At 41.9% G+C, this 27118-nt stretch overlaps 1 protein-coding gene across 1 annotated transcript in view; it reads left to right on the forward strand.

Annotated features, from left to right (window-relative positions):
• Positions 1 to 27118, forward strand: part of LOC113015885 (NACHT, LRR and PYD domains-containing protein 3-like) — a 525401-nt gene that overhangs the window by 8490 nt on the left and 489793 nt on the right. The window lies entirely within an intron of this gene.

Genomic DNA, 27118 nt, shown 5'->3' on the forward strand with positions numbered 1-27118 from the left:
CGATTATGATCCACAAGCTTAAACTAGGATTATTAAGTGTGTGCAGGATGTTGTGAAAACCTCTGAGGACTCACACGTGTGTGCTTCAGCCCACACACACATATGAAGCACTTGCCGAAAGCTTCACAAGAAGTGTTACACATCAACCTGAATCCTGATCATTCTACAGTTTATTAAGTTCAGCTTCACCGAACATCAGTGATGAATACCTCTGACTCCATCACAGCTCACAGCTGTTGGAAATGAGTCAAACAATGAAGAAGTTCAAGAAACCACTGAATTGATTTTTACAGAAAACATGATGCAAACATGGAAAGGACACATGATTTTTTATTAAAAGACACCGTTTATGTTTCACTGTTCATGACGTCATTCAACACTGGACACCAGGGGGCGCTCATCACCAGGCCTGAAGAAGTCGTGATAATGGTGGGAGAACGCAGTGTTGTGTGTACTGCAGTCGGACAGAAGGGAAAAACTTCCTCCTGAAAAACGATTTTCATCCTTCCCAAAAGTGTTTGAGCTCAAATGTTACAAATAATAAATACAATAAAACACAGGGTCTTACATAAAATCAGTGATGCCAGTTGTGCACTGAGCACCTTTCCAATGTTCCTTCCTCAGGATGAGTCCAGCTGTGAACACATTAACATTCTGTATGTAATATGTAGCCGAGAACCAACCTTGAGCACGCTGGGAAAATACAAAGGCAACCATCAAAGTGCTGTATTATCTTATTTTATTCTGAATGTTACTAGATCCCACACGCACGATTTATGAAACATAGAACTAAAATACAAACTATCGTCTGACTTCTTTAAATTTCTTATTACATCAAACCACCGTGAAATACTGAAAAAAACAAAAGAGCTGTTAGCATGTTCTAGACCAACTTTTGAGACAAGAGACTGTAAAAGTTCTGCACTTAAATCCTCCTGTGTTCCTGCAAATGATTCACACTGAAAGTATCTTAGTTTAGTATTGAGTGAGTCCACAAAGCAGCCTGATAGCTTTAAAACAGGAAAAGTAAATGAAATTGACAGTTTCAGTGTAGCTGGATCTATTATTGGGGGGTCATGACCCCCGTAACCCTGCCTGGTCCTGAGGTCAAATCCACCATCTTTGTTTCAGAGCTTCATGTTCTCCCGTGTTTGTGTGCGTCCTCTCCGGTACTCCGGCTTCCTCCCACAGTCCAAACACATGCAGTTAGTGGGGTCAGGTTAGCTGTGAGTGGTTGTGTCTCTGTGTTATTCCACCTTAATCAATGACTTCCTGTTAGCATGAAGTGCTTCTGTAGGACTGATGTCATTTTCATGGTTGGATCATTTAAATGAAGCTGGACTCAGATGCAGTAAATAAGCTGATTGATCATTAATGAATAAAGCTGGTCAAACACATCACGTGGACACATGTGATTGTGTGTTGTATTGATCCCATGCTGGTATCAGTCCTGGATCAATAAACACTGGATGGATGCGTTCAGCATGGAGCCCTGAGCTGTGTTACAGACAAACATGGAACTGACAGGTCTGTGTCATTCACAGTCTGTAACACTTCTAAACAACAGAGGCTGACCCAAGTGCCTCAGAGCCAGGCACGCTCACATCACAACTCTCTAAATAAGCCAGTTTTCAAAATAAGAGCTGAAAGCTGTGTTTCCCTTGTGTTAGCTTATTATTGTGGAGACTAACATTCAGTGATCATGTGTTCAGACTCATAATGATTACTCTCAGAAATCCTGATCTTTGTATTTACTGTGTGTGGATCAATAACTGAGATTCATGGTATCACACAGCTGTGCTGCTGCTGATGTCAGCACATCTGGAACAATACGAGGTATCTGCTACCAGACTGAGCAGGACGTGAGACCTGTGGACTGTTTAAAGCACTGAGTGCTCACAGAGAGATGTCCATGAGTCCCAGTACAGACTACAAACATGGTTGGAAAACTTAGCTTTGATATCCACACACTCTGCACGTCTGTGAGTAACTGTGATGAAGATGTGCAGAGATCTGTGTCCAAACAGGAGAAAGACTGTAAAGACTCTGTGCTTCTAACAGCCTCTGTTAACATATGTGAGGCTGTTGGTTGTTGTTGCCATGGAGCTTTGCACTGTTTGGGTCAGCAGGTCATGTGATCAGGTTTGTTCTGCTGGACGATGGTTCAGTGTCAGGTTTGTTTGCGTTCATCAATAAATATCTAAATAAATCAAAGACTCCATGTTTGTTCTTCATCATGTGACCTCTGCTCATCCATCTCTGTGTGTATCAGGATACATTTGGTTCATAATACACAGAAAAATCAGAGTTATTACCTGTAATAAATGTGAAAGATTCCTGCAGTGATAACCAGGCAGGACTGAAACACATCCAAGCTGTCACCACGGTAACAGCACCGTCCATCCACAGGTGAGGGGAGGAGCAAAAAGAGGGACTTTGACCATTTTATACTAAAAACACTCAACTAATGTTTCTAATATGAAACAAATAAGCCCACATTAATGTGAGCGTTTATTAAATAATAATAATGATGATTTCCTCCTGATCTCATTTCCACAGCAGAGAAAACTGTGGTGTATATTGAGGTGGAGGGTGTGGTCTGTGGCTCAGGTGTAGAGTGAGGGTGGGGTGCACCACAGCAGCATGCTGGGACTGCTGAGGGTGGAGGAGGGAGTGATGATGACATCAGAGCTGCAGCACAGAGACCAGTGAACACACAGTCTGTTCATCTTTGCATAGATACAATATACAGCACAATATTGAATGACAGACACGCTGTGGGAGCTTCCACAGATACACTGACGTCAGCATCCAGAGTCCTCCTGCTGCTCCCCCCTCAGAGCCCCGTGATCAGCACCAACACATTCAGTTAGATGACAGAGTCCAGCTGCAGCTAGAATCAGCTCCCCTCTGTGAACAACAGCACAGCGTCAGTGTTTCACACTCAGTGAAAGGAGGAAACAGCAGAAGAACACCATGTGTGCTACGTTTCCCAGGACACACTACAAACTGCACAAATACAGAGCAGCACGTGGAAGGACCTGGAGCTGCATTTACAGAGCTGCAGACAGCGTGATGTCCTGTATGGACAGGTGGAAGGAACCAAGTCCTCAGCTGGAACACTCGTGTTTGTCCACAGACAGGAAACACAGCAGGAAACTTCCTCACAGAAGTGCAGCTCATGGATAACACACTTCCTGTCAGTCAGAATGAGGCTGCAGCCAAACACAGAAAGGTGTTTTTGTCCAGATGAGCCCAGAGAAGAAACACGAGTGTTCACAGACATCAGAAGCTCAGAGAGGTGAAACATGAGGTTGGAGTCCTCGTCAGCATCCAGAAGAGCTGCTGTGAAACCCTGAGTACTCATGACAGACTCTGATGGCACAAACACATCATGATTCAAACAGAAAGACAAACATGGAGCTCCTGATCCTCCTGCATGAGAACAAGCTGACATGAGCGCTGTGTCTGAGAGTGTCTCCCTGTCACAGTGACAATAACACAGCTGCTGCTCACAGTCATTAAACTGACCTGAGGTCAGCTGTGCTCCTTACATATGAACCATGTGACCTCACATCAGTGCTGTGGATGACTGTAGTCATAGAAGAGTAGAGCTGTAGCAGGTGGTGTGAGGAGGAGGTGGTGTATTCTAGTTAACGCAGTACTGAAACACTCCAGCAGAGGGCGCTGTTAAGTCCTTATTGTAACACAGTTACTGTGTGCAGTTAGACTTCATACATAATCTGCACTTATTTCCATCAGACATGCTGTCAGTAAATGATTGGTTTCTATACATTTCTGTTGGATTATGTGTCCACAGGTGTTTGTACTTTGTGCCTTAATAAAATGACGGTAAAAGGCCCCGCCCATATCCTATCCATGTCTTATCATGCAATGACTCTGTGAATGGACTGGAGAGGGGTTGTGGTAGAGTCCTCTGTCAGGAATGAGATGTGTGTGTCGACTTTTTATTCTCCCTTAAAAGTATTATGCCATAAATGCTGCACAGGGCAGCTCTGCTAACAGGTTATGGGCCCAGACAGCAGTAAAGAGGAGGTCCTGTAACTGCCAAAGGAAGGGCAGCGTTTCCTGAAACCACAAGATACCGGCAGGTGTTAAAAGTTTGGCACGATTGAGTGAGTAAGCGATTTTGAGCATCATGAGCAGACGCACGGCAGAGTCGGGTAGTCGATATTCCTGTTTGCAGTTTGATGGAGATGAAAGGAAATATGAGATATGGGAAACAAAGTTCCTTGGTCATCTCAGACTACAAGGTTTGAAAGATGTCATCTTGAAGGCTGAGGGTGATGGAGAAGCCGAAGGTGAAGATGATGACAAAAATGCAGAAGCATATGCAGAGTTGATACACTTTCTAGATGACAAAAGTTTATCGTTAGTTATGAGAGATGCAGTTGATGACGGACGGAAAGCTCTAAGAATTTTGAGAGGTCATTATGCAGGAGTGGGCAAGCCAAGGATCATAAGTCTGTACACCGAACTTACTTCTCTCACAAATGAAAAGAATGAAAGTGTGACGGACTATATTATCCGAGCAGAAGCAATTATCACAGCGTTAAAAAATGCGGGTGAGCAATTAACTGATGGACTTCTGATCGCAATGATAATGAAAGGTCTACCAGAGACGTTTAAACCCCTGATTGTGCACGTTACACAGAGCGAAGCAAAAATCACATTCTCAGAGTTTAAAGTAAAACTCAGAAGTTATGAAGAAACCGAGAGAATGCGTGCGGCTGTAACAGATGACAACGTAATGAGGACAAAAGTGCAATTAGATCAGGATTCTACTTTTTGGCGAGCAGACGACCGAAGATCAAAGAATAATGAGATTGTGTGTTTTAAATGTGGACTAAAGGGACACACTGCAAGAACGTGCCGATCCAGAGTATGGTGCAGTTTTTGCCGGAGTAGTACACACAAAGATGCGACCTGTAGAAGGAAGCTGAGACGGGATGAAGCGAGAGGGGTTATGGAGAAGGACTACGCGTTCAAGACGGGCTCCGAACGGCGGCCGGGAGATGCTGAACAATCAGCTACTGGTGGATACGGGAGCGACGTCACATATCTTTACGAAGCTCGAGAGTTTTAAGACGTTTGATGATACATTTCGACCCGAGGCTCATTGTGTAGAGTTGGCTGACAGAAGGCGGAGCAGAGGAGCTGCAAAGCGGCGAGGAGATGCTGAGATAAGTATGATTGACAGTAAAGGACGAAGTCACAAGGTAACATTGAAACAAGCACTCTACATTCCATCGTTTCCACAGGACATTTTGTCAGTAAAAGCAGCTACTAGTAACGGAGCCACTGTGGTTTTCAAACACGGGGACAGTTTTCTTAAACATGTTGATGGAACAAAATTCCCTATATGTGAACATGAGAGACTGTTCTTTATAAATACTGTGCAAGAGTTTGAAGAGAAATGTAATGGATGTTTTGATATGCAAACGTGGCATGAAATCCTAGGGCACTGTAATTATGAGGATGTTCAAAATTTGCAAAATGTCGTCGATGGAATGGACATTAAGGGTAAAATCAACAAAAACATGCAATGTGAAGCCTGTATACAAGGGAAGTTTATCCAAACTAGGAACCGAGAACCCGATGAAAAGGCCAGGACAGCATTAGAGTTGGTACATACGGATTTAGCTGGTCCGATTACGCCAAACTCTAAAGAAGGGTTTAAGTATGTTTTGTCGTTTGTTGATGATTATTCAGGTGCAACATTTGTATATAATCTGAAACACAAAAGTGATACAACTCAGGCAACTGAAAGATTTATTGCAGAGGTGGCATCGTATGGGAAAATCAAGTGCTTTCGTTCTGATAATGGAACTGAATTTACAAGCAGACAGTTCAGAGATTTATTAAGTAGACACGGCATTGGGCAGGAAACTTCGGCGCCATATTCGCCTCATCAAAATGGAACAGCAGAGTGGAACTGGCGTACACTTTTTGACATGGCGAGATGCATGTTAGTTGAGAGCGAATTGCCAAAGTCTTTATGGCCATATGCAGTACAAACCGCGGGAGTGATTCGGAACCGGTGTTTTAATAAACGCACAGGTCAGACAGCGTATAAGATGTTAACTGGAAAAAGACCTGATCTTTCTAGAATGAAGAAATTCGGATCATTGTGCTATGCTTATAAACAAAATAGGGGAAAGCTGGATCCAAGATGCGACAAAGGTGTTTTCTTGGGATATGACAAAAATAGTCCAGCATATTTGATCTATTTCCCAAAAACCGGGAAAGTTGAAAAGCACAGATTGATAAAAATACTAAATCCCGTGACAATGGATCAACAAACACAGAGTGATCAGATGTGTGAAGATGAGGTTTATGAATCCAGAAAAGATGGTGGGTCCAAACAGACGAAGGATGAGGATGTTCAGGATGGTAGTGAAAGCAGTCAAACTGAGTCTGAGGTTAAAACTGATGATAAAGTAGATGCTGGAGCTACACGTTATCCATCCAGAATCAGAAAGAGACCTGATTATTTGAGTGATTATATCACGGATGTGAAAGAGTGTGAAAATGAACAGATGCAAACCAGTGTTGATTATTGCTACAGATTGTTGTGTGAAATACCCACATCATTTAGCGAAGCTATTGTGTCAAGTGAGTCAAAAGAATGGGAAAGAGCGATGAATGAAGAAATTCAATCCCTTAAGGAGAATGACACATTTACTTTAACCACCTTACCAGAGGGTAAGAAAGCAGTGGGGGGTAAATGGGTTTATGCCGTTAAAAAGAACTCAGACGGATCAGACAGATATAAAGCTCGATTTGCGGCTAAAGGTTTTAGTCAAACGAAAGGAGTTGATTATGAGGAGACTTTTTCACCGACTGCTAATTTATCGAGTGTGAGAGTTTTGATGCAGAAAGTGGTTCAGGATGATATGTTGGTTCACCAGATGGATGTAAAAACCACCTATTTACATGCACCAATAAATGAAGAAATATATATACAACAACCAGAAGGTTTTGAGATAGAATCAAGTGAGACTAATAAACTGGTGTACAGACTAAAGAAATCACTTTATGGGCTGAAGCAATCGGGTCGTAACTGGAATCAAACCTTACATGACTATTTAAGCAGTTGTGGATTTAGACAAAATATTGCTGATCATTGTGTGTATTCAAAAGAGACTGAAAGTGAAAAGGTAATCATCATAGTGTGGGTGGATGATTTACTCATTGCAGCTAACAATGAAAATGTGCTTTCAGGCGTGAAAGAAATGCTCTCTTCTAAATTCCAAATGAAAGATCTGGGGAAGCTTAACCATTTTCTAGGAATAGATTTTATTCAAGAAAAAGAATGTGTCAGAATGTCACAGAAAATATATATTGAGAACATTTTAAAGAGATTTAACATGCAAAACTGTAAGCCAAGATTAACACCCTGTGAACAGAAATGGACTCATTCTGATAAATCCGAGACATTACCAGATGTGAGGAGATATCGTGAAGCGGTAGGATGTCTTATCTATCTGAGCCATTGTACGCGACCTGATTTAAGCTATGTTGTCAGCAAACTGTCACAACATTTCAATGCGCCAACTGTTGATGATTGGACAGCAGTGAAACATGTTTTGAGGTATTTAAAAGGTAGTCGAGGGAGAGAACTGTGTTTTAGGAAATGTTCAAGTGGAAAACTGGGTCTACAAGCATACAGTGATGCAGATTGGGCATCCGATGTTTCTGATAGACGCAGTATGACAGGTTATTGTGTAAGCCTAAATGAAAATGGTCCTTTGATATCAGGGGTGGCTGTAGCTCAGGTGGCAGAGCAGGTCAGCCACTAATCAGAAGGTCGGTGGTTCGATCCCAGGCTGCACCCTGGCTGCACCCTGGCTGCATGCCAAATATCCTTGAGCAAGATACTAACCCCGTGTTTGCCTACTGGTGGTGGTCAGAGGGCCCGGTGGCGCCTGTGTCCGGCAGCCTCGCCTCTGTCAGTGCGCCCCAGGGCAGCTGTGGCTACAATGTAGCTTGCTATCGCCAGTGTGTGAATGTGTGTGTGAATGGGTGAATGACTGAATGTAGTGTAAAGCGCTTTGGGGTCCTATGGACTAGAAAAGCGCTATACAAATGCAGGCCATTTACCATCATGGAAAACCAAAAAGCAGACAACTACAGCATTATCAACTTGTGAAGCCGAATACCTGGCATTAGCAGCAACAGTTCAGGAATGTATGTATTTGACTTATTTGATTCAAGATCTTGATGAGTTTGAGTATGAAATACCTATGATATTGGAGGACAATCAGGGAACAATCGCTTTGTCAAAGAATCCAGTGAACAGACAAAGACGTAAACACATTGATGTGAAATATCATTTTATAAGGTCAGCTGTACATGAAAGAAAAGTGCTCATTGATTACTGTCCAACTGAGTCAATGGTAGCAGATATGATGACGAAACCAGTCTCAAAGTCTAAGTTAGACAAATTCTCTGGATTCGTGTTTGGAATATAAGATGTTTTTTTTGGAGGATTGTTTTTCCCCCCAACCTGTGTACAAGTGGGGGTGTTGGATTATGTGTCCACAGGTGTTTGTACTTTGTGCCTTAATAAAATGACGGTAAAAGGCCCCGCCCATATCCTATCCATGTCTTATCATGCAATGACTCTGTGAATGGACTGGAGAGGGGTTGTGGTAGAGTCCTCCGTCAGGAATGAGATGTATGTGTCGACTTTTTATTCTCCCTTAAAAGTATTATGCCATAAATGCTGCACAGGGCAGCTCTGCTAACAATTTCTAAACACAAAACCTCTTCACACTTCTAACATGCACATTTACACAACTAAATGGCAGTATTGATGAAAAGAAACACATTCAACAAATCCATTTAAACCTTAAAACAAACAAAAGGAAGCATCTCTATGGACAAACAAACCCCTCCACTTGGTTTGACCTCCTGATGTCATGTGTGACATCAGCAGGACTTTAAAATGAGGAAATGCCGGGCGGGCGTTTCCCCACACCTGACCCTCATGAAGACTGAAAAGACAAACAAAGTAAGAACAAATGACTTAATCTGTAACATAATAAAATGTAAAGAAACATGTAACTGAGTATTCAGCTTCATTTGCAGAATGTTTGATTTGCCAGCAACTGAATGCTTCCACACACAAACCCGGCATAGTGAGTGAAGCAATGTTACTTAACAAATAGCAAATCATAGCAAATACATAGAAACAGAATAATGTGTTTAATATGCAAAAGAAGAAGAAGAAGTAAACACATATGGGACAAATGGAGACCATTGCAGCTCATCCACCAGTGGGGTAAAAAGAGCAACCAAGAAAGTGGCAGCCTGCACGGCCACAGATGTGCTGGAGGAGCTAGAAGCTCTACCCATGGAGAAACTCCTGGAGAACCTTGCTAAGCCTAACAGGGGACAGGTACTTCTGCCCAACCTGGCAGCCACAAAGTGAACTCATTTAGGTAAAGATAACCACATGCACCTAACCAGCCTGCACCAGCCTGACATTTCTTCCTCCTAAGTAAAAACCAATGGATGGATTGAACTTAGAGTCTCAGCTCAGTTTTCTATTTTGACCACCTACACCCCAAGATACTCTTTTAAAAAGTGTTGTTTTCAGATCCCTTTGAAGTTCATAAAGGGCCTGTTCATTTTCATTCAGATGTTTTATTACATAAATGTTCCTGTTTTCTTTTGATTTATGCTCCCACTACACTGCACCTCTACAAACAACAATGCCACGGACTGTCAGCTGCTTTTACATGCTGTGAACATGAGTAGGTTTGATCAGAGTTTCAATTACCAAAGAAAAGACAAACTGAGCAAAAAGAAGGAAAAAAAGACCAACTTCTTCCCAACTGACAAGAAAAATACTCGTCATGTTTTCATAATAAAGGATCAGGCTCCCCATTTATGACAGCTTGGACCAATAATGTATGTTACACTGATGCTACTGTAGAGACAGGGTCAACATCTCTATTTAAATATAATTAATATACAAAACACAATAAAAGTTATACATGAATTATTCATTATTTTTTACTATTGATAAAATTCATGTATACTAATCAAAGTTATACATGAGTAACGACATTATTAATAATGATTAATAATAATAATTCTAATGCCAACATGATGACTGTTCATAGCTCCTGCTTTGAAATACTGAACTTAAACATTGACCTGATGAAAGATCACAATTCACAGTGGCCCACTGTCAGAATCATTCTGAATATAAACTCATCGAGTTAATCTGAACCTTTCTCAAATGTGCTGTGAATAAATGCTGCTGCAAGCCACTGTGGGAAAGCTGTGTTATTATCATGGAAACATCTGTGACACATCCACAGAGGACGAGGACACAAAGGGACGACACGCAGAGGCTGTGTTAAAGTCAAAAATCCAAATCTTTAGTCCTAAACAGGCAGTGGTTACAAACAGGAAGACGAGCAGTCCATTAAACAGTCTACAGGGTCAAACATACAGAGAATTCAAACAGCTATTAAAAACAAATAACTGGACACTGAAAAACTTCAGTGATGTGTGAGGCACCAAAGGGAAGCAGCTGAGTATATTCAATGAATTCTCTTCAAATACAAAGACAGAAACTCCTACAGGCAGCATGCAAACTGAGCAGGATACAAAAAGATCAGAGATTACAAAATAAATCAGAAAAGGATTTCAAACTTACTGAGAGCAAGGCCTCTGTTACAAATCTGTCTAATAGAAAAACATGCTGTACAGATACAATACGGTCAGTGTTCATGGTCATTTAAAAACTGGTCAAACTGATCAAAATACATTAAAACAAAAACTTTATAATAGGAAACAGTTTTCAACCAACTGATGAAAAGAAAGCTAACCACTTGACGTGAACACTACAGTAGGACAGTTTTGAAAGCTTAAAATGGAACTAGGGGAAGAGTTTGATTCACAGCTGCCTCATCAGATTTTTACAGGAGATTCTATCTGAACTCTGTGGAGCCTGATCTCAAGCTTTTTGAGTCTGACACAGAAACCAGAGGATCTTTCTGTGTCTTCAGATTCACTGTGATCCAGTGATGGGAGTGATTTCAGCCCTGAGTGATCGCGCTGATGTTTGCACAGAGCAGACAATGAGGTGAATGTTTGGGCACATTGGTAACAGTGAAACAGTTTATTAGTAACGTGGGATCGTTTGTGTGCAGAGTATGAACTGAGATTCCTGAAGCTCTTGTCACACTGGTCACAGCTGTAGTTTCCTTCCATGTGTGTACGTTCATGAATGTTACGACTACGTGAATGTGAGAAGCTTCTCTCACAGTGTCTGCACTTGTAGAGTCTCTTTCTGGTGTGGATCTGTTGGTGTTGTCTCAGGTCATGTGGAGATTTAAAAGTCTTCTCACACAGGTCACATTGATAAGGTCTCTCCTCAGTGTGGGTAAACATGTGTCGTTGTAACTGTGCGTCTGTTGTAAACTCTTTGCCACACTGTTCACAGCAGTACACATCATGTCTGGTGTGAATGCGTAGGTGTGTATTTCGGTACCCTCTCTGGCTGAAAGTTTTTCCACAGATGTCACAGCTGTATGCCTTAATTCCAGAGTGGGTAACTAGATGACTCTGTAAGTGGCTACTTTGAGTAAAAGCTCTGCCACACTGATCACAGCTGTATGCCTTAATTCCAGAGTGGGTAACTAGATGCCTCTGTAAGTGGCTACTGTGAGTAAAAGCTCTGCCACACTGATCACAGCTGTACGCTTTAACTCCACTGTGGATGAGTTGGTGTTGTTTTAGGGAACGCTTGAAGGAAAAAGACTTTCCACACAAGTCACAGCTGAACGGTCTCTCTCCAGTGTGGATGACCTGATGCTGTTTTAGTGAAGCCTTCTCAGTAAAACCCTTCCCACACTCGTCACAGCTGTATGCCTTAATTCCAGAGTGGGTAACTAGATGCTTCTGTAAGCTGCTACTGCGAGTAAAAGCTCTGCCACACTGATCACAGCTGTATGGCTTAATTCCAGAGTGGGTAACTAGATGACTCTGTAAGTGGCTACTGTGAGTAAAAGCTCTGCCACACTGACCACAGCTGTACGCTTTAACTCCACTGTGGATGAGTTGGTGTGTTTTTAGGGAACCCTTGAAGGAAAAAGACTTTCCACACAAGTCACAGCTGAACTGTCTCTCTCCAGTGTGGATGACCTGATGATGTTTTAGTGAAGCCTTCAGAGTAAACTCCATCCCACACTCGTCACAGCTGTATGCCTTAATTCCAGAGTGGGTAACTAGATGACTCTGTAAGTGGCTACTTTGAGTAAAAGCTCTGCCACACTGATCACAGCTGTACGCTTTAACTCCACTGTGGATGAGTTGGTGTGTTTTTAGGGAACCCTTGAAGGAAAAAGACTTTCCACACAAGTCACAGCTGAACGGTCTCTCTCCAGTGTGGATGACCTGATGCTGTTTTAGTTTAGCCCTCACGGTAAAACCCTTCCCACACTCGTCACAGGTGTGTTTTTTCTCTCCCTTTCTTCTGTGAGGTTTGTCGGCCTCCTGAGAGCGCTGACTTCTGGCTCCATGTTGGTCCTGCAGTGACAGAGATACAAACAGAGGCAGTGAGTGAAATGCAGTCGTGGAACAAACTCAACCTTCAAACTCCATTAACACTAGTTTTAAACCTGAAGGTGGAGCGTGGCACCAAACACCTTAAAGGTCTCTTATCCCCACCTGCTGGTAGTTCTAACACATTACATCCAACCTGCTGTTAAAGATAATTCATGACTGTTCAAACACTAAAATCATGCACACACACACACACACACACACACACACACACACACACACACACACACACACACACTTTTATAATTTAGATTATTTTGTTGTTTCCTATTACATATTTCTATAATTTGTATAGATTTATACAGAATTATTCAGTGATAATAAATCCTATGTTTGTTTATTCTAAAGGAACCCCGTTAGCTTCCACAACAGATGTTGCTCGTCTTCCGTCAAATACTCACATAAAATATTACACAATAAAGTGGATTCAAGATATCCACATAATTTCACTCTTACATCCACAGTGAGGTTTCACAATTGTTCAAATATAAGCAATCAATAATAATAATAATAATATCAATAACATTGAGGCACATTACACAAATTTCAAAAACAAATCATGTCTTACAATATTTACAACAACTAAAAGCTCTGTAAATCGGCTTTTAAGTCTTCATTGAAGTTTTGAATAATTCTCTAATTTTTTAAGGCAACTTATTCCACTTAAAAGTTGCTCTAAATGTAACAGTTTTACAAAACGTTACTTTTAACTCGAGCATTTACTAAGTTGCAGTTTGTTGAAAACTGTGTAATATGATGATGTATTTCATCTGGATACTGCAGCTGAGCAGAATAAATGTGGTGTGTTTAACAGAATTGCTTTCTTTAGAACTACAAGTAAGCCATAGAATATTTTAGCCTGTACAGGAAGCCAAGAAAGGTTATTATGCATTTTATCAATATTAGTATAGTATGAACATCTTCACACTAATCTGGACGCCTTATTCTGGACTAACTGAAGTCTGTTAAGATCTGTCTTATTAGCTGCTGACCAAATGATTGAACAATACTCCAGATGAGACATTACTAGTGCATTAATGACATCTTTCATAATGAAGAAGTGATACACAAAGAGCATTTCATAGCCATAGCTATGCCTTGTCGGCAGAGTTATGTGACATTAGTGATGTTTGTACTTTCAGCGTTAACTTGGTTTTAAAGCCTTTAAAATATACGCCGTTCAATAGTCGACCTTAATCTGACAGAGAATGTGATGATTTTATGGATAATTAAAGTCAGTCATATATCCACAAACACAACAAGCTGAAAGTCAGTGATGCTGCTCGGTTTGCAGTCCTGAACATCACGGCACAAGCAGGATTCACTGCACTGTTAATGTTAGCTGTGTTATATTGCTGCCTCTGTTCAGTGGTGTCGAGCCAAACGCACTTTAACGTGTGTTTGAACGAGCTGACGGTTCACTCGTTAAGCTGAAAGAAAGATGCTTTAATCACAGCAGTCACACATGTGTCCACTGCACCATCTGGAACTCTTCTTGTTTACACTCGTAATAACACAAACACTAAATCCTGCTTCTCTGGTGCTGTTGTGTAGCAGTGTGTACACCTGAGACTGTCACCTGTCTGTCTGTCCTGCACTCTCTCTCTGTTTCTTTCTCTCTGATTGTGGAATAAAAGTATGAACATGTGTTTATAAGTTACACTTGTGTTTGAATCCTGCAGCTTATCACACATTTGATTTCCATGTGTGACGACTGCAAGTGTCCAGAGTGAGGACAGACTGAGGGAGCCACTGCTGCACATCATCTGTGAGGCTTTGCAGCCCTGATGATCCACCAGGACAAACTCAGCAGTGTGTGAGGAAGAGGAGGAGGAAGAGCCAGCAGCAGCTGACAGATGGAGAGAATAGACAGACTGTTCCCTGTTTGTGAAGGACTGCTAGGAAAGTTTAACATAACTGTCTGTGCTGAATCAGTCTTATTAGGTAATGTTCACATAATGTGATCATCCCAGTGTTTTCAGTGTGGGAGAAAGTACTCAGAGTACTCAGGGCCTTCAAGTTACACACTATGAAAGGCAGCAACAAGTTTAATGTTCAGAAACCTAAAGTCTGTATCAGCAGCAGAATGGAGCTAAAAATAAATGTTGGTTTCAGTTCTATGAAGCTTTGAGTATTTTGGATCAGTAGCTGCTGTGTTTGTTGCATCATATTGCTGTAACTGTTTATATGCTTTATATATTCTGAGCTAAGTTGATCTATAGTGTTACATCATATTCTATAAGGATGTTATGTGTTTGTAGACCTTCTGCCCAGTTTGACCCATTTAGCAGAAGTCAGCCTGTTTAAGGCTCTGATATCTATTCTGTGTGACTTACAGCAGTTATGACATGGTCTGATTTTCTCACCCAATAAAGGAATATTTCATATATCAGTCTACTCTTCATTCTATCAGACACAGTTATCACAGCTCCTACATTTGCTTTTTACACATATATGTAAGCACTGAGCCAAATTTAGTACCAACATATTAAACGAACAATATTTGTCTCTTATATATGATACATCTGTATACACACTGTCACAGATACTTGTCTGTGAGTGAAGTGATTAATATAATAACTATAATATTGGCCATATTATATTTACATTACCACAGTGAGATGACTTTAGTCTCATGAACAACATCAGCTAATTGTTATTTACAGCTAATCTTAAACGACTGTTCAGCACAGAAATGAAGCCCAACAATCATGTTTCACAGTCCTGTGGTCTCAGCCTCAGATACTCATCAAATCACACAGAGCTCATGTAGAAACAAATGAACTAAATATGTTCTCCTTCATTTCTGTCAAACAAAGCTGTATGAAACGTTTCCAGCTGTTAGTATCATGGTTGCTAGGCAACCTGGGCAGCGCGACGGAGGCTAGACGTCCCATTTCACGAGCCTACGAGCCTCGCACTTCGGCCTTAGCGGTCTTTGAGTCTGCGGCCCTTGAGGACTTTAAAGCTGCAGAACCTGAATCGGGATACAGCCATGATGATCTCCAGCCTCGTGCTCGCCAACATTCTCACCTGAGTTAAGAAGACGATCACTGAAATGGTCTCAGCAGGTCCTTTGATGACAGCAATGAAATGCAGTGGTAAGGCTTTTTGGGGATTAAGTTCGTTTTCATGGCAAAGAAGGACGATGCAGTTCATCTGATCACTCCTCATAACATTCTGGAGTGCAGGCAAAATGCTATTATAAAAACTTAAGCAGCAACTTCTCCAGGTTCCAATATTTATGCAATTCTCAAACCTTTTGGCCACGACTGTATAACCTCTTCTGAAGTTTAGTGGATATTATACATGGTTATGCTCAGGATGTGTCGGCCAGTTTCCAGTGGAAACGCCTTTTGGTTAAACTGTCAGCGAGGAATTTGCATTTGCACTGTTACATTTTTATATAACTTTAATGCACATAAACAACAGCTGCTTGTTTCAGTGAAAATACATCGATGGGTTTTTAATAAAGTTGTGCAGCTGTAAAGTATTTTGTCTGGTGTCAATTCTATCGTCAGCTACATCGTTATGGCAAATGTTCAAATGTATATGGTGATAAATATCTTTGGTCATATGGTCCTGCTCTGTCTGTCACCTTCTGTGTTGAGCTCATTGTTTCCTCTGTAGTGGCTGAGCTGAGTCCAAGTAGCTGAAAATGTTCCTCTGCTGCTCCGTCAGACTCTCCTCCTCCTGCTGATCAGCTGGGACACAAAACAGATCTTTGTTAGGCTCCACACTGCACTGAAGAGTCAAAGTGTCTCATATGTTCATCTGACAAGTAAAAGAACACATTTTTGTTTCCCGAGGTGGGCAACTTGTTGGAAACAAACACAAAAGGTTTGAGCACTGATACCTGCCATTGCTGGCATTGAAAGATGCAACGCCAGCAATGTGGATTGTCAAGACTCAAACCAATCATCAAGCAAAGACAACAGGGATCATTTGTTTCTGTTTATTTAGCATTCACAGCATTTGTAGTTGCCTTCTGTGCAGGGGAAGTCCACGCACACTGTGTGGTACCGCCATCCACAGAAGGTGCATTCAACCTCTGTAAGAGAAACGAGATTGTCTGAGACTGAAATGATATTCACTAAAGAAGTGGTGATTTGTAAAACTTCAAGTGTATGATAAGGTGAAAACAAATACACAACTGCATGTCATGTAGTTGAAGGTTTTTTTTCCTTTGGAAGACCGGAAAACACTGAAAGTTATAAATTAGTCCTTTATTTATCCAGGTAAAAAAAAATCTCATTGAGATTAAAAATCTCATTTCCAAGAGAGACCTGGCGTCATGGCAACACAAGTCACATACCACACAGGTATATAACATTTAAAACAAACACAATATCCCAACATGTGTAACAAATGTATTGTGCTTGAAACAAATTCAGAATAGGTGATAAAGCAGCTGCACATGTGTGTCACGAGTAAATCTGGCTGTATAACAAACAGAAACAAGTGATGCTGCTGTCTTTGCTCAACGGTTGGTTTGAGTCTTGACAATCCACATTGCTGCCATCTTTCAATATGTTTGAATGCACCAGTGTAAGTGCAGCCACTCAGACTCAATGTGTTCATAGAAACAGGTGCAGATGTGTCACGAGTTCATCCAGCAGTAGCTATGGCACTTGGCCACAGGGGGCAGCAGTGGACTGACCTGCATTCGAGACTGCTCCAGCTGCTCTGTGACAGTCAGTAGATCTGCTACAAATTGCAGATGTTAAATCCCCCAGGAGGATGTCTCTTCTCCCTATTAACCCTTTGTTTTGTCCAGGCTCCACCTCCTCTGTCCTGATTGGATGTTGCGCAGAGTCTGGCTGATTGGTAATCAGCAGAGCACTATTTAAGGCCTGTGGAGCTGTGCTTCTGGGCCCTCTGGCCATTTTGGTTGCCATACTTGTGCAGGCTTGCATGCCTTTGTATTTTGTGTGAGCATTATTGTTTCATGTTCAGACTGCTTGTAGGGGAGAGCTGCCTTTTGTTTTGACACCCTGTTTTCTCCTGTTTATGTGTTGTTAGGTAGGTTATGGTTATAGGTTGTATATTTTGTTTCTTTGGAGTTAGGTAAGTTTCTTTTATTTCTACGTCAGGGATGTTTTGTTTGTTATGTTGGCCTTGGCTCTCCCTGACGTTACACCTCGGTCTGAACCCACGTACCATCACCAGTATTAAATAAACCTTTTAAAATTACCATCTTGGCTCCTCCTTCTCTATCCACATTTATGTTCGTCCCTTCAACCCCCTAGACTAGCCAGGGGACGTAACATAAATTGGCGGCTCGTCCGGGATAAAAGTCCTGGTTAATCCATTTGTGGATGGTGAAGGTTTGGAGTTGTTTGTTTCTGCTGGTGTATTTGGCAGAGGTAGTTAGTATGGCAACTGGTGTTTTCGCTTTGAGTGAATTTTTGAGTAATCCTTCTTGGGAGGAGCTAAATGCATGTAGAAAACGTGATTTGTTTGCTATAGCAGCACACTTTGAGTTAAATGTATCAAGGCAAATGGTGAAAGAGGACTTGAAAACTGCTGTTTCAAACAAACTTGTGGAAGAAGGCCTGCTTCCTGTTTCTAAATCACCTCGTTTGCCAGTTCCTCTTGACAGGACCCCTAATGAAGGAGTGAAGCCTGCTGTGTTAAAGGACGAAGGGCAAAACCCTGCTGCTGTGGAGCAACAAACGGTGGAAAATTTAAGCACTAATGGCTCACCTTCTTTTGCTACTCCATCTTCTCCTCGTTCAAGACAAGAAGTATTACTCAAGGTACGTTTGGCTAAATTACAATTTGAGGCTCAGGATAAAGCCCAAGCTTGTCAGGCAGAGTTGGAACTTCGCAGGTTGGAAGCAGAGACAGAAAAGGTGTTAAAGCTGAAAAGGTTGGAGCTGGAGTTGCAGATTGAAAGGGAGGTCAGACTGCGTCAGTTGGACTTACAGGCACAGACTTCAAGAAGTACTACTACTCAACCTAGTTCTGCAAATTCATCTGTTGATGAAACAACCTCCTCCCATGTAAACCCAGGTGGTTTCAATGTGAGTAAAAACATTGTGTTGGTACCTCCATTTCGTGAATCAGAAGTTGATACATATTTCAATGTGTTTGAACGTGTTGCTGCCCCATTGCACTGGCCGAGAGAAGTTTGGCCATTGCTTCTTCAGTGCAAATTGGTAGGCAAAGCACAAGAAGTCTGTTCTGCTTTGTCTTTGGAAGAAAGTTTGAAATATGATGTAGTGAAGTCTGCTATCCTTGCTGCTTATGAACTTGTTCCCGAAGCGTATAGGCAATACTTTCGCAATCACAAAAGAACAGCAAATCAGACTTTTGTAGAGTTTGCTCGTGAAAAAGCTACTCTTTTTGATAGATGGATAACAGCAAGTAAAGTTCCTGACTACAACTCCTTACGTGAACTGATACTGCTGGAAGAGTTCAAAAATGGCCTGCCAGAACGCATTGTCGTACACCTTAATGAACAGAAGGTTTCCACTTTGAAAGAAGCAGCTGTGATAGCTGATGAATTTGTGCTGACTCATAAAACTGTTTTTGTGCAGAAACGTGAAGTTACCACCAGAGAACCTCCCCCACGAAAGGATCCTTCAAGCCCACGACAGACTTTTGCTCCAAGGACTGAAAGGGAATGTTTCTATTGTCATAAACTTGGTCATGTTGTTGTTGAATGTCCCGCTTTGAAGCGCAAGAACCAGTCACCAAAAGGAGTAGGCTTAATTAAAACCATCCGTGCTGAGAGAAGGGACCAAAGTGAAGGAGTTGATCCCTGCTTCAAACCCTTCCTCTTAGATGGCACTGTGTCATTGACTGGGAAGCCTGAGGATGAAAAACCCATTCGAATACTCCGAGATACGGGAGGGTCAAGATCTGTGATTTTATCTGATGTATTACCCCTGAGTGACCATTCCTCTTGTCATGGTAGTATTCTGATTCAAGGAGTTGAAATGGGCTATGTCGAAGCTCCTTTGCATTATGTACACATCAAGTCAAAGTTGGTTAATGGCATCTTCTCTGTGGCAGTACGCCCCTCACTTCCCATAAAAGGGGTGCAGTTCATTTTGGGAAATGATATTGCTGGTGGAAAAGTGCAACCTGTTCCCGAAGTAACAAATGATCCAGAATCAAACTTGAAGAGCAACGACCTAGCAACATGTTTCCCATCTGTTTTTCCTGCTTGTGTTCTCACCAGGGCTCAAGCAAGACGTAAAGCTGAGGAAATTGATTTGTCAGACTCTTTGTTGGCTCAGGCTCTGGCTACAGATGATTTGCAAACCCCGATTGATCTTAAAAGTGGTTCAAAGGATACTACTGAGAAGTGGAAAGATCTACATCTCCCACAGTTAGACTTGCCGGTCACACGTGAAAGCCTTGTTGCTCTCTTTCTGAAACAGGAAATAAAAAGGCTTCTTATTTCTTGGAAGATGGGGTCTTGATGCGCAAGTGGACTGCCCACCCAAGTCTAACAGCGGACGTAGAGGAAAGCTGTTCTGATGACTGTGACTGGAGCACTACTTATCAGATTGTTGTGCCTCTTGAGTATCGTCACTACGTAGTCTCCCTTGCACATGAGCACCCTCTGTCTGGTCATTTGGGAGTTACAAAAACGTACAACAAGATACTCAACCATTTCTTTTCGCCAGGATTGAAGGCTGATATAGTTGAGTTTTGCCGCACTTGTAAAACATGTAAGATTGCAGGAAAGCCAAACCAGACAGTTCCTATAGCTCCTCTTCATCCTATACCAGTACTTGGTGAACCTTTTGAACGTGTCATTGTGGACTGTGTTGGTCCATTGCCCAAGACAAAGAATGGTAATCAGTTTTTACTGACTGCAATGTGTACTTCGACTCGTTTTCCAGAAGCTGTCCCACTCAGAAGAATAACTGCACCTTTGGTGATTAAAGTTTTAACAAAGTTCTTCACTACTTTTGGTTTACCGAAAGTAGTCCAGACAGACCAAGGAACTAACTTTCTGTCTAAACTTTTCAAGCAGGTCATGCAGACTCTGGGGATTAAGCATGTTGTGTCAAGTGCATACCATCCTGAGTCTCAAGGAGCATTGGAGCGCTGGCATCAGACACTCAAGGCAACATTGCAGAAATACTGCTTGGATACTGCAAAAGAGTGGGATGAGGGAGTACCTCTGATGGTGTTTGCCATGCGCGAAGCTAAGCAAGAGTCCCTTGGGTTTAGCCCAAATGAACTAGTGTTTGGTCATTCTGTCCGGGGACCTTTGAAGTTGTTGAAAGAACAGTTCTTGTCAACAGACCATTTTGTGAAAACTAATGTTCTGGATTATGTTTCACAGTTCAGAGAGCGCCTCCATAAGGCCAGGTTGGCAGCTGCAGAAGCCCTCTCCTCTGCTCAGGGGAAGATGAAGAGTTGGTATGATAAGAAAGCCGTTCCTCGATCTTTCAATCCAGGTGACAAGGTTTTGGTTCTTCTACCAACTGCTAGCTCTGCATTGTCTGCCCGCTTCTGTGGACCATACCAGGTGGATAAGAAAGTAAATGACACGGACTATGTGATTAAAACCCCAGACAGGAAGCGTAAAACACGCTTGTGCCATCTCAATATGCTCAAATCTTTTCATTCTAGAGCTGACTCTCTCTGTGGTCCTGCAGATAAGTCTGTGGCATCTCCGTCCGAGCCAATCTCATCTCCAGAAACTCTCGCGTTGAACTCTTCCTCAGGATTGAGGTCAAGTTTAAATGAAGACGGGCTCAAACTTTGTGATGCCAGCTGCCAGAATGCCAGAATGCTTAATTCTGAGGTACTGTCCCAGTTGTCTATATATCTGTCTCACTTGACCCGTGAGCAACAGTTGGACATTGAAAGGCTCGTCACCATTCATCTAACACTCTTTGGGGACATGCCTTCCTGTACTACTGTAATAGAGCACGACATTGATGTTGGGAATGCCGTGCCTATTAAGCAGCATGCTTACCGTGTGAATATGGCAAAAAGGGAAATGATGAACACAGAAGTAGACTACCTTCTGAAGCATGGATTGGCCATCCCAAGCTATAGTCCATGGAGTTCTCCGTGCCTGGTTACGCCAAAATCAGATGGAACACCTCGCTTTTGCACAGATTTCCGCAAGGTAAATGCAGTAACCGTACCTGATTCCTTCCCACTGCCCCGTGTTGAGGACTGTATTGACAGCGTCGGATCTGCTGCTTATGTGAGTAAGCTTGACCTTCTTAAAGGTTATTGGCAAGTACCTCTGACGGAAAGAGCATCAGAAATCTCAGCTTTCGTAACACCTGATCACTTTTTACAATATACAGTTATGGCATTTGGAATGAGAAATGCTCCTGCTACCTTTCAGAGGTTAATGTCAACTGTATTATCTGGTGTGGCGAATTGTAATGTTTATCTTGATGATGTGGTCATCTATTCTTCCAACTGGTCAGAGCATGTTGACACTTTAACTACTGTGTTCAAGCGTTTAGCTGATGCTTCCTTGACCCTCAACTTGGCTAAATGCGAGTTTGGTAAGGCTACAGTGACCTACCTTGGAAAGGAAGTTGGACAGGGCAAGGTTCGCCCTATCAGTGCAAAGGTTAATGCCATCCTCAACTGTCCTGTGCCAACAACACGCCGTGAGCTGCGCAGATTTCTGGGGATGGTTGGTTACTACAGGTGTTTCTGTTAGAGATGGACCGATCCAATATTACGTATCGGTATCGGTCCGATACTGACCTAAATTACTGGATCGGATATCGGAGAAAAATAAAAAATGTAATCCGATCCATTAAATATCAGGAAAGCACCTCACAAAACTTGCTACACGCCGTAACTCACCTCAGAAAGTTAGCACGTCGAGCAGTATGCATCACGTGATAGAGCGGCTGTGGCATGCGGGACATGTCGGTGGTCTGGATAGCATTTGGAGCTTCGCTAGCAACCCGGCATTTCATCTCCGACAAAGTTATCCCTGAGAGAAGTAAAGCAAGTGTGTAAGTCCATCTCTGAATGTTTGTAAAGCATTCCTGCGTTAAGCTTAACGAGCGACTGCCTCTTGCTCTCCGGCTGCTACTTCAATCGTGAAACTGCTTAACGATCAGCTGATCGGCTTTTCTGTCGCGAGTCCGTCTCTCTTGTTTGTTTTTGGCCCACTTTGCACCAGAAAGAGGAAACCAGCGGCTGAACAACAGCAGCACGTTTAAGCTTGATAAGCTGTTGTTACAATTTATTTAATATTACTTTCTACACCAGGATCGTTTTCTACGTAGCTGACGGCTGGTAACTGTGCAGGGGCGGATCTAGCAAAGTTTAGCCAGGGGGGCCGATAGGGCATTAACGGGAAAGAGGGGGCACAGGGACATACTTTTCTTTCTTATTCTCATTTAAAATGTCGAGCTTTTAATAAATAATTATCTGACACCCAAAGTTTTAATTTGATGTAAAATGAATAGAAGTCAATCACTGTATATAGTGACTATTAAGTCTAATATATATACCCTAGTAAGCTATAGTACTTTTTCCTTTGGGAAGGTACCATCTGTGCAGTCTGCAATTTTGTTGAAGAAAGATGTTGAATCTATTTAATATTTCTTGAAAAATAATTGATTTCTGTGCATTTTTTTTCACACTGCATCAAATTAAGGTTGATTACGTCGATTAAGCATCATGAGGTGGAGCGTGAGGGGTGGTTCCCTATTTTTTATTTATTTATTTTTGTTGTTGCTGGGAGTTGGAACCCTATTAGTTAGGTTGCTTAATATTTACGCTAAGTACTCTTTAAAATACCAGAATAGGGAGGATGGTGTAGGTCTAAGTTTATTAGATTGATCAGTATTGCTGAACTATGAAATGTTTTTTTTTGTATACAGGTATAACAGAATAGCTTTAGTGTAGTTGTTGTTTTAAACTTTAGTATGAACTTATACAAAATGCAGCAAGATATTTAAAAAACAGTTTTGTTGATTAAAAAAACACTATATCGGATTCATATCGGTATCGGCAGATATCGGTATCGGACATAAAAAAGTGGTATCATGCCATCTCTAGTTTCTGTAGGAATTTTTCTGAAGTTGTAACACCACTGACAAACCTGTGCAGCCCGAAGGTACCATTCATTTGGAGTCCTGAGTGTCAACATGCTTTTGAATGTGCAAAAGGTCTTCTGTCGAGTTCACCTGTTCTTGTCGCTCCAGACTTTGCTAAACCTTTCAAGCTTGAAGTGGATGCCAGTGAGGTGGGGGCTGGAGCTGTTCTTCTTCAGGATGATGGACAAGGAGTGAGTCATCCTGTCTGCTTCTTTGGCAAGAAGTTCGATACTCATCAAAGGCGGTACTCGACAATTGAAAAGGAGACTCTGGCCATGCTTCTGGGTCTTCAGCATTTTGACGTGTATGTGGGATCTACTTCCCAACCTGTAGAGGTCTTCACTGATCACAATCCTCTCGTGTTCCTCTCTCGTATGTATAACAACAATCAGCGACTGATGAGGTGGGCTTTAATTTCACAAAACTACAACATTGAAATAAAGCATAAAAGAGGATGTGAAAATATTGTGGCCGATGCCCTCTCAAGAATGTGATGGTGTAAGGTTAACAAACTTATACGTTTGTTTTTCTGGGTGGGGGTGTTACATCCCCCAGGAGGATGTCTCTTCTCCCTATTAACCCTTTGTTTTGTCCAGGCTCCACCTCCTCTGTCCTGATTGGATGTTGCGCAGAGTCTGGCTGATTGGTAATCAGCAGAGCACTATTTAAGGCCTGTGGAGCTGTGCTTCTGGGCCCTCTGGCCATTTTGGTTGCCATACTTGCCTGCACAAGTATTACAGTAGTACAAATTAGTCCTTTATTTATCCAGGTAAAAAAAAATCTCATTGAGATTAAAAATCTCATTTCCAAGAGAGACCTGGCGTCATGGCAACACAAGTCACATACCACACAGGTATATAACATTTAAAACAAACACAATATCCCAACATGTGTAACAAATGTATTGTGCTTGAAACAAATTCAGAATAGGTGATAAAGCAGCTGCACATGTGTGTCACGAGTAAATCTGGCTGTATAACAAACAGAAACAAGTGATCCTGCTGTCTTTGCTCAATGGTTGGTTTGAGTCTTGACAATCCACATTGCTGCCATCTTTCAATATGTTTGAATGCACCAGTGTAAGTGCAGCCACTCAGACTCAATGTGTTCATAGAAACAGGTGCAGATGTGTCACGAGTTCATCCAGCAGTAGCTATGGCACTTGGCCACAGGGGGCAGCAGTGCACTGACCTGCATTCGAGACTGCTCCAGCTGCTCTGTGACAGTCAGTAGATCTGCTACAAATTGCAGATGTTACATCCCCCAGGAGGATGTCTCTTCTCCCTATTAACCCTTTGTTTTGTCCAGGCTCCACCTCCTCTGTCCTGATTGGATGTTGCGCAGAGTCTGGCTGATTGGTAATCAGCAGAGCACTATTTAAGGCCTGTGGAGCTGTGCTTCTGGGCCCTCTGGCCATTTTGGTTGCCATACTTGTGCAGGCTTGCATGCCTTTGTATTTTGTGTGAGCATTATTGTTTCATGTTCAGACTGCTTGTAGGGGAGAGCTGCCTTTTGTTTTGACACCCTGTTTTCTCCTGTTTATGTGTTGTTAGGTAGGTTATGGTTATAGGTTGTATATTTTGTTTCTTTGGAGTTAGGTAAGTTTCTTTTATTTCTACGTCAGGGATGTTTTGTTTGTTATGTTGGCCTTGGCTCTCCCTGACGTTACACCTCGGTCTGAACCCACGTACCATCACCAGTATTAAATAAACCTTGTAAATTTACCATCTTGGCTCCTCCTTCTCTATCCACATTTATGTTCGTCCCTTCAACCCCCTAGACTAGCCAGGGGACGTAACAGCAGATCATATGCAAGTTTTGGAAATGACATTATAAATATTCCTAACTTAGCCACGGCAGCATTGTTGAGGTATTACCTATATACTACAAATTATTCCACCTGCTGAAAAGTGGATCTAATGTGGGCGGACTCACACTTAGCAAATAAACCTGTGATGTGAGAATGTAATCAAACTGTTGATCAGACGCAAAGTAATTTAAAGTTTATGATGCTATCGTCTAATGTTAGCTGACATGATGTTAGCTTGTAAACTTATGTTGTTGTCTGGGTCTCATGTCTGATCTGATGATAATAACTGTGACAACACAGAGATTAAATAAAGGACGTTGGTGGGACTTCTTATGTTAGAACTATAACTTCAGTTAAGGAGTGAGACGTAAGGTGACAAGGAGAATGAAGAGAATGAGAAAGAAGTAACTGGGAAGAGAAAATGAAAACAAAAATTTGAAATGATCAAATTTGTGTTAACAGATGATGGTGATTTTAAAAATTCAAGTAATTTAAAGGTTTTATCCTATTTGTTGTTGTTTTTTTCATATTCTTCTATTTGCAAGAGGTTATTAATAAAACAGGTTCTCTTTCTGGTTTCTCTTTTTGGACGCACTCTCTACAGCTTATCACATCCAAAATGGCGGATGTCAAGTACAAAACCTCGACAGAAACAATCAGCAAGAATTTTAGCATCAGTCCAAAATAAAACTGTCCAACTACAGAGTTTTAAAATCCAACTAAACTATGAACAGAGATCTTTTACAAATAGGCTATTGATGAGATGACAGTGGTAACAAAAACGTACACATCCGCGCACACAGACAAAATGGCGGGAGAGCGTTTAACGGTCGACCTCATGAGTCCGTTACCGTGAACTATGGAGCGGCAGATTTGTGCTGGAACTGAGCTGCACACAGCTGATGTTAGCCAGGAAACATTACACACTGCTAACGTTACCTTCACACGGAGCTCCACACGGAGACGATCAGCGTCAGGCACAAACACCAAGTTCAGAAAAGAGGAACTTTGAGCAGGAAGGAAAGAGTCAGAGCGGCGTTTGAGGACACGTTTACAACCACGAACATCAGAATCTGTCTGTGCTGCATTCAAGTGCAACTTGGAAACTCACTAATCTCTGTCATGTTGTCCAAAGATGATTTATTTCTGCTGGTTTTCCTGTTTGAAACACAAACATGTGTCAGCACTTTGTTGTTCTTCACCCTGCAGCATTTGAATATTTCAGGAGTAAACTGATCATAAATTCATGAAGTCATGACTGAAAGTGCAGACTGAGAGTGGATCACATGATGTTTGAGGTGTGTCATGTGACATGTTCAGTATTGTCACACATGTCTAGATTGTCCCTGATATCATAGCTGCTCAAACACTGATGATTATATTTGAAGAATTATTCCTGATGGCAGCAAAGTTTGAATGGAGCTCTCTGTCTGTGCTGATTTGTCGCCCTCTGGAGGTCAAAGCACAAACTGCATGATGTCACTGTAACCACCACAGTGACAGGAAGTGTTTTTAAATGATGAAATATGTCAGTGATGCTGATAGTGTGTTCATCACAGACGTTCAGGCTTCATGTTGACATGAATCAAAGTTAATGTCATTATGGACCAAGGACAGTACTCTGGGTCTCCTGCAGAACAACTCGAGC

The sequence above is a fragment of the Astatotilapia calliptera genome, chromosome 3 (genome assembly GCF_900246225.1).
Source record: "Astatotilapia calliptera chromosome 3, fAstCal1.2, whole genome shotgun sequence".
Classification (NCBI taxonomy): domain Eukaryota; kingdom Metazoa; phylum Chordata; class Actinopteri; order Cichliformes; family Cichlidae; genus Astatotilapia; species Astatotilapia calliptera.